The sequence below is a fragment of the Suncus etruscus genome, chromosome 9 (genome assembly GCF_024139225.1).
Source record: "Suncus etruscus isolate mSunEtr1 chromosome 9, mSunEtr1.pri.cur, whole genome shotgun sequence".
NCBI classification, from domain to species: Eukaryota; Metazoa; Chordata; class Mammalia; order Eulipotyphla; family Soricidae; genus Suncus; species Suncus etruscus.
In genome coordinates, this window is record NC_064856.1 from 107,536,922 (window position 1) to 107,545,848 (window position 8,927).

Below are 8,927 nucleotides of genomic sequence, written 5' to 3' on the forward strand. Positions count from 1 at the left end.
ATGATGGGGAGACTTACTTGGAGCTGATTGGAATCGCTTTGGATTGTCCAGAAATGACCACTGTGTGTCTTCTCTTGTGATCCACAGACTCTGGCGTTTCAGGAGAAAATCTGATTGGCTCTGCATCTGGCCGGAGTACTAAAGCTATGGTGAAGAAGGAGCTGCTGACCAAGGTGGCTGCGGGGAACATGTACCGGGTCAATAACAAACTTGATCATAAGATGCAGCCACGTTGTGCTGAGGAGATCGTCCTACTGGCAGAGGCGCAGGTGGGGAAGGTGATGCCCTATAATCTCACAAGAAGTAACTGTGAACACTTCGTGACTAATCTGCGCTATGGAGTCCCCATGTCTAACCAGGTGCGTCCCTAATCTGTGTCCCTGTTCTCATTATTGTCCCTACTGACCATGTGTAAAATTATGACACGTGCCACATTTTCAACCCCAGGTGAACAAGTCTAAAGCAGAGTCATTGCAGGAAATAATACAGACCAGGCTGAGGGTGAAACACATATAGTCTGGCAATCTTCTGTCTTATAGGTATCTTCTGCCTGGAGAACCAGCTGCTTGCCAGGACTGTAGTTTTTATTGACTACAGAAACCACCCCCAGCTTGGGGAGTAAACACAGAGTAAGGGTTGATAGCTGAGAATATCAAGAGCCTGTCCTAGCTTAGGTTTATATAAAAGACAAACTTTGTTTTAGGTAAAACCAAGGTGTAAACAAATAGATACAAAGAAAGCAGAAATAATCTTTGTTTTGGGTAAAACAAGGTATAATCTCACAACTATGTAGGGCAATGATCAGATCTGGGTATGATCTTGAGAGAGCCAGTGTCACCTTGGTCAGGGATGTCACTGTCAAGGGAGAAAGGGAAGGGACAAGCTCGGGTTCTGCAGATGGGGTTGAGATGTACCCAACATATTAATAAACAGGTGCTATCTCCCATTTGACAGGTGGAGTAACTGAGGCCCACAGTGCTTTGGGGTAGGCTCCAAACTCAATCTTTTTTTTTTTTTATTTAAACACCTTGATTACATACATGATTGTGTTTGGGTTTCAGTCATAAAAGGAACACCACCCATCACCAGTGCAACATTCCCATCACTCAAGTCCCAAATCTCCCTCCTCCCCACCCAACCCCCGCTTGTACCCTAAACAGGCTCTACATTTCCCTCATACATTCTCAATATTAGGACAGTTCAAAATGTAGTTATTTCTTTTTTTTTGGGGGGGGGGCCACACCCGTTTGATGCTCAGGGGTTACTCCTGGCTATGTGCTCAGAAATCGCCCCTGGCTTGGGGGGACCATATGGGACACCGGGGGATCGAACTGCGGTCCTTCCTTGGCTAGCGCTTGCAAGGCAGACACTTTTACCTCCAGCGCCACCTACCCGGCCCCCAAAATGTAGTTATTTCTCTAACTAAACTCATCACTCTTTGTGGTGAGCTTCCTGAGGTGAGCTGGAACTTCCAGCTCTTTTCTCTTTTGTGTCTGAAAATTATTATTACAAGGGTGTCTTTCATTTTTCTTAAAACCCATAGATGAGTGAGACCATTCTGCGTTTCTCTCTCTCTCTCTGACTTATTTCACTCAGCATAATAGATTCTGTGTACATCCATGTATAGGAAAATTTCATGACTTCATCCCTCCTGAAAGCTGCATAATATTCCATTGTGTATATGTACCACAGTTTCTTTAGCCATTCATCTGTTGAAGGGCATCTTGGTTGTTTCCAGAGTCTTGCTATGGTAAATAGTGCTGCAATGAATATAAGTGTAAGGAAGGAATTTTTGTATTGTATTTTTGTGTTCTTAGGGTATATTCCTAGGAGTGGTATAGCTGGATCGTATGGGAGCTCGATTTCCACTTTTTTGGAGGAATCTCCATATTGCTTTCCATAAAGGTTGAACTAGACGGCATTCCCACCAGCAGTGGATAAGGGTTCCTTTCTCTCCACATCCCCGCCAGCACTGTTTGTTCTCATTCTTTCTGATGTGTGCCATTCTCTGTGGTGTGAGGTGGTATCTCATTGTTGTTTTGATTTGCATCTCTCTGATGATTAGTGATGTGGAGCATTTCTTCATGTGTCTTTTGGCCATTTGTATTTCTTCTTTGTCAAAGTGTCTGTTCATTTCTTCTCCCCATTTTTTGATGGGATTTGATGTTTTTTTCTTGTAAATTTCTGCCTTGTATATTTTGGAGATTAGCCCTTTGTCTGATGGGTATTGGGTGAATAGATTCTCCCACTCAGTGGGTGGCTCTTGTATCCTGGGCACTATTTCCTTTGAGGTGCAGAAGCTTCTCAACTTAATATATTCCCATCTGTTAATCTCTGTTTTCACTTGCTTGGAGAGTGCAGTTTCCTCCTTGAAGATGCCTGAAGTCTCAATGTCCTGGAGAGTTTTGCCTATGTGTTGTTCTATATATCTTATGGTTTGGGGTCAGATATCGAGGTCTTTAATCCATTTGGATTTTACCTTCGTACGTGATGTTAGCTGGGGGTCTAAGTTCAATTTTTTGCAAGTGGCTAGCCAGTTGTGCCAACACCACTTGTTGAAGAGCCTTTCCTTGCTCCATTTAGGATTTCCTGCTCCTTTATCAAAAATTAGGTGATTGTATGTCTGGGGAACATTTTCTGAGTATTTAAGCCTATTCCACTGATCTGAGGGTCTGTCCTTATTCCAATACCATGCTGTTTTGATAACTATTGCTTTGTAGTAAATTTTAAAGTTGGGGAAAGTAATTCCTCCCATATTCTTTTTCCCAATGATTGCTTTAGCTATTCTAGGGTGTTTATTGTTCCAAATGAATTTCAAAAGTGCCTGATCTACCTCTTTGAAGAATGTCATAGGTATCTTTAGAGGGATAGCGTTGAATCTGTATAATGCCTTGGGGAGTATTGCCATTTTGATGATGTTAATCCTGCCAATCCATGAGCAGGGTATGTGTTTCCATTTCCGCGTGTCCTCTCTTATTTCTTGGAGCAGAGTTTTATAGTTGTCCTTGTATAGGTCTTTCACGTTTTTAGTCAAGTTGATTCCAAGATATTTGAGTTTGTGTGGCACTATTGTGAATGGGGTTGTTTTCTTAATGTCCATTTCATCCTTATTACTATTGGTGTATAAAAAGGCCATTGATTTTTGTGTGTTAATTTTGTAGCCTGCCACCTTGCTATATGAGTCTATTGTTTCTAGAAGCTTTTTGGTAGAGTCTTTAGGGTTTTCTAAGTAGAGTATCATGTCATCTGCAAACAGTGAGAGCTTGACTTCTTCCTTTCCTATCTGGATTCCCTTGATATCTTTTTCTTGCCTAATCGCTATAGCAAGTACTTCCAGTGCTATGTTGAATAGGAGTGGTGAGAGAGGACAGCCTTGTCTTGTGCCAGAATTTAGAGGGAAGGCTTTTAGTTTTTCTCCATTGAGGATAATATTTGCCACTGGCTTGTGGTAGATGGCCTTAACTATATTGAGAAAGGTTCCTTCCATTCCCATCTTGCTGAGAGTTTTGATCAAGAATGGGTGTTGGACCTTGTCAAATGCTTTCTCTGCATCTATTGATATAATCATGTGGTTTTTATTTTTCTTGTTGTTGATGTTGTGTATTATGTTGATAGACTTACGGATGTTAAACCATCCTTGCATTCCTGGGATGAAACCTACTTGATCGTAGTGGATGATCTTCTTAATGAGGTATTGAATCCTATTTGCCAGGATTTTGTTGAGGATCTTTGCATCTGCATTCATCAGCGATATTGGTCTGTAATTTTCTTTTTTCGTAGCATCTCTGTCTGGTTTAGGTATCAAGGTGATGTTGGCTTCATAAAAGCTATTTGGGAGTGTTTCCACTTGTTCAATTTCATGAAAGAGTCTTGCCAGGATTGGTAGTAGTTCCTCTTGGAAAGTTTGATAGAATTTATTAGTGAATCCATCTGGACCTGGGCTTTTGTTTTTGGGCAGACTTTTGATTACCATTTTTATTTCATCAATGGTGATGGGGGTGTTTAGATATGCTACATCCTCTTCTTTCAACCGTGGAAGATTATAAGAGTCCAAGAATTTATCCATTTCTTCCAGGTTCTCATTTTAATGGCATAGAGTTTTTCAAAGTAGTTTCTGATTACCCTTTGAATCTCTGTCATATCAGTAGTGATCTCTCCTTTTTCATTCCTAATACGAGTTATCAAGTTTCTCTCTCTCTCTTTCTTTGTTAGGTTTACCAGTGGTCTATCAATCTTGTTTATTTTTTCAAAGAACCAACTTCTGCTTTCGTTGATCTTTCGGATTGTTTTTTGGGTTTCCACTTCGTTGATTTCTGCTCTCAGCTTTGTTATTTCCTTCTGTCTTCCTATTTTTGGGTCCTTTTGTTGAGTACTTTCTAGTTCTATTAGCTGTGTCATTAAGCTACTCAGGTAAGCTCCTTCTTCCTTCCTGATGTGTGCTTGCAAAGCTATAAATTTTCCTCTCAGTACTGCTTTTGCTGTGTTCCATAAGTTCTGATAGTTTGTGTCTTTATTGTCATTTGTTTCCAGGAACCTTTTGATTTCCTTCTTGATTTCATCTCGGACCCACGGTTATTGAGTATGAGGCTGTTTAACTTCCAGGTGTTAAAGTTTTTCTTCTGAGTCCCTTTGGAATTCACAAATAATTTCAGAGCCTTGTGGTCAGCGAAGGTGGTCTGCAAAATTTCTATCCTCTTGATCTTATGGAGGTATGTTTTATGTGCCAGCATGTAGTCTATCCTGGAGAATGTCCCATGTACATTGGAGAAGAATGTGTATCCAGGTTTCTGGGGATGGAGTGTCCTATATATATCCACTAGGCCTCTTTCTTCCATTTCTCTTCTCAGGTCTAGTATATTCTTGTTGGGTTTCAGTCTGGTTGACCTATCCAGTGTTGACAAAGCCGTGTTAAGGTCCCCCACAATTATTGTGTTGTTATTGATATTGTTTTTCAGATTTGTCAACAGTTGTTTTAAATATTTTGCTGGCCCCTCATTTGGTGCATATATGTTTGGGAGAGTTATTTCTTCCTGCTCTACATACCCCTTGATTAATATAAAATGTCCATCTTTGTCCCTTACAACCTTCCTCAGTATAAAGTTTGCATTATCTGATATTAGTATGGCCACTCCAGCTTTTTTATGGGTGTTGTTTGCTTGGATAACTTTTCTCCAGCCTTTTATTTTGAGTCTATGTTTGTTCTGACTATTCAGGTGCGTTTCTTGTAGGCAGCAGAAGGTTGGGTTGAGTTTTTTGATCCATTTAGCCACTCTGTGTCTCTTAACTGGTGCATTTAGTCCATTGACGTTGAGAGAAAGAATTGTCCTGGGATTTAATGCCATCTTTATATCGAAATTTGGTGTGTCTTTTGGTCAGTCTTGTCTTAGATTAGGTCTTTCAGTTTTTCTCTTAAGACTGGTTTTGAGTCTGTAAAGTTTCTGAGCTGTTTTTTGTCTGTGAAACCATGTATTCTTCCGTCAAACCGGAAAGTGAGTTTTGCTGGGTACAGTATTCTAGGTGAAGCATTCATTTCATTCAGTCTTGTCACAATATCCCACCACTGCTTTCTGGCATTTAGTGTTTCTGGTGACAGGTCTGCTGTAAATCTCAAGGATGCTTGCTTGAATGTAATTTCCCCTTTTGATCTTGCTGTTTTCAGAATTCTGTCTCTATCTGTGGGATTTGTCATTGTGACTAGGATGTGTCTTGGGGTGGTTTTTCTTGGGTCTCTTTTGGTTGGTACTCTTCGAGCATGCAGGATTTGATCACATATATTCTTTAGCTCTGGGAGTTTCTCTTTAATGATGTTCTTGACCGTTGATTCTTCCTGGAAATTTTCTTCCTGGGTCTCTGGGACTCCAATGATTCTTAAGTTGTTTCTGTTGATCTTATCATAGACCTCTATTTTCATCTGTTCCCATTCTTTGACTAATTTTTCCATTGTCTGTTCATTTGTTTTAAGGTTTTTTTCCAATCTCTCCTGTTGTATGGAATTGTTATGTATCTCATCTTCCACAGCACCAAGTCTATTCTCAGCTTCTGATACCCTGTCCCAGAGCTTATCCATTTTGTCATTCACGTTGTTTACTGATTTTTTCAGCCTGTTATTTGACATGTTATTTCAGTTTGGAGTTTTGTGATTTCTGTCTTCATATTTTCTTGATTCTTATTAGTGTTCTGTTCTATTCTATTCATGGTTTCTTTGAGTTCTTTGAGTATATTCCATATTGCTACTCTAAAGTCCTTATCTGAGAGATTGATTAGTTGGTTGGTCGTTAACTGGTCATCAGAATTGTCATCTTCATTCTCTATGTCTGATGCTGGCCTGCGTTGTTTCCCCATTGTCACACTTGTATTGTGGGTTTTTCTACGTGTTGTGGTGGTATTCATTGGTTATATGATGCAGGCAACACACTTCTCTGGCTCCGCCCTTTCTGGATGGGCCGACTTGCCTTCAAGGTAGAGGAGTCCTCCATGGATGAAGCCTCACACAGGATCAAATCTTAGGCCCAAGCACGCAGCAGAGAAGACAGTCTGGAGAGAAATTCTTGCTTCTGTGATCCAGCACAGTTCTTAGTGTGGTTTTTTTCTTCTTGTGATGGTGTTCTTTTTTTAGAAAGAGCGCACGGCTGCGTAGCGAAGTGGAGCTAAGTGCCTTCTGGAGCCTCTTTTCAGCCCACTCTCAGGAGGTTCACGCAACAGGATAGCAGAGAGACACACACAGGCAGCACTCACAGTTTTTCACAGTCGGGCCCCACTGGTCAGGCGTAGTTTTCACTCACTCGCTGGGCAGCTTCAGAATGCTGTATTTTTGGGGTTCACTTCCCAGGACTCTGAAGAGAGTCACTGGCTCGCTGGGTAGCTTCCGAATGTAGTTTCTTTGGGGTTCACTTCCCAGGGCTCTGAGGAGAGCTTCCAGAGTTCAGGAAAGACAGAGAAGGGTAGGACAGGGCTCCCTTCCGGTGCTCAGTTTCCTCAGAAGAAGCACAGCCGGGTGGAGACTCTGCAGGTAGAGCAATCAGCACTCTGCCTGGAAACCCCCACATGCAGCCATTTCTCACTCACTCACTGGCTCGCTGGGTAGCTCCCAAATGTAGTTTCTTTGGGGTTCGCTTCCCAGGGGTCTGAGGAGAGCTTCCAGAGTTCAGGAAAGACAGAGAAGAGTAGGACAGGGCTCCCTTCCGGTGCCCAGTTTCCTCAGAAGAAGCACAGCCGGGTGGAGACTCTGCAGGTAGAGCAATCAGCACTCTGCCTGGAAACCCCCACATGCAGCCATTTCTCACTCACTCACCTCCAAACTCAATCTTACACCTGAGTGTGACCATGGGGCACCCGCACATAAGCTCTGTGCTCCCTGGAGGGTCAGAATGATGCAGTCCTGAGGCAGAGGTCAGTTTAGTTCTTGGGGTGAGCTACTACTTAGGGAGCATAAACCCAAGGAACAGGAGTTGCAAGGATTAGACAGAGGGGCCAGGGCTGTGAGTTGATTTGTAGAGCACATGCCTGGCAGTGGGGTCTCTGAGTGCTATCTACTTCTAGCACCTGGTGCCAGACAGAACAGGTCTCAGTGTGGAACCCTGTTGTTTCATTTGTAAAATATACTGTGCCTGGAAATAAACCTACCAAAGCTATCACTAGGCCAAATCACTTACTCTTACATTGCTCTGATATACATCCCCAAATACATAAGCCCAGCACAAAGAAGAGCAGTGGGAGGAGAGTAAATGCTGTAAACCAGGCTGAATGTCTTCACAGTCCCCAATGGGAACAGGGGAATCTCATACCCCCTTTCTGGAGCGTATTGGAGTAGTTTGTCTTGTAGTAATTCCCCAAAATAAATAATCCAACAGATATAGAGGTTTTAGCAGGCAAGAAAACTCACACTGCAAGCTGTTCACCCACAAGCCAGTTGCTCCACAATATGAAAGCACAAGCCTAGATGGCAGCTCTCAACTAAGCGGTCTGAATCTCATTTATTGAGATCAAAACGAAGCCCCCCCAGGGGAGGGGGAAAGGGCAAGTGAAAAGAAATACGAAAACAAGGCCAATAGAAAACAATTAAGATACAAGTGGGAGCTTTGTGCAGTGGCAGTATTGTAGTCAATGTGGTTTATCCGAAGCTGGATTATTGCTAATTGAAAATTTTTCCCAATAACCCGCTATGACAACTTGAAATATAGTCGGCATTGGCAATTAAAAAAGAAAAGAAAAAAGAAAAAAGATACAAATGGGAACTATTTTAAAAGCCTCTATTTACCTCACAAGTAAACATGGCTGAGGAAGTTGTTCAAGTCACTGGGCCCTGCCCAAAACTCAGCATTCCTGTCCCTGGTGCTCAGGCCTGCCTGCTCCTCCTGTGATTGTGCTGAAGAGGACACAGGCCAGTGGATCCCTCCTGGGGAAGGCTGTGGATGCCTGGAGTCTCAAGAAGTGGGGTCACCCTGTGCTCCTTCTGCAGGTCCTGAAAAAAGCACCAGATCTATTAGCAATTGCTGTGGCTGCAGTTGGCCTACTCACCGTGGCGGTTTGGGGAGCCAAATGTCGTCCACAAATGGGGTGAGTTGTAAGATTGTCCTGTGGTGACTTCTTTGACCGAGTCATCTGACTGAGCCATGGGGATAGAGTCTGGTGCCTTGACTTCTTGACTACATAGTTTTGGTGAACCTAATTTCCAGGCACTGAGAAATAGGGGGCACTTCAGCCCAGCTGGAAGTGTCTTAGGTACATGATCCCTGTTCTGCAGCCTGGAAGTTCCTATAGGAGACCCAAGTTGCAGAGGGACAGAGGAGCCTATGGGAGTTAATGGGTCGGGCTGAGGTAATGCATATGACAGAGATGAACTTGCATTTTTAAAAATAGTAAACAAGCACTCTCTCTTTTTCTCTCTCTTCCTCCCCCAGGTGAGGAAACGTGGCAGCAGACAGTAA

General features: G+C 42.7%; 1 non-coding gene across 1 annotated transcript; it reads left to right on the forward strand.

Annotated features, from left to right (window-relative positions):
* Positions 1-8,074: 8,074 nt before the first annotated feature.
* LOC126019597 (U4 spliceosomal RNA) lies at positions 8,075-8,211 on the forward strand. The gene has a single exon (XR_007499234.1). It is a non-coding gene; the product is annotated as a U4 spliceosomal RNA (small nuclear RNA).
* The last annotated feature ends 716 nt before the right edge of the window (positions 8,212-8,927 follow it).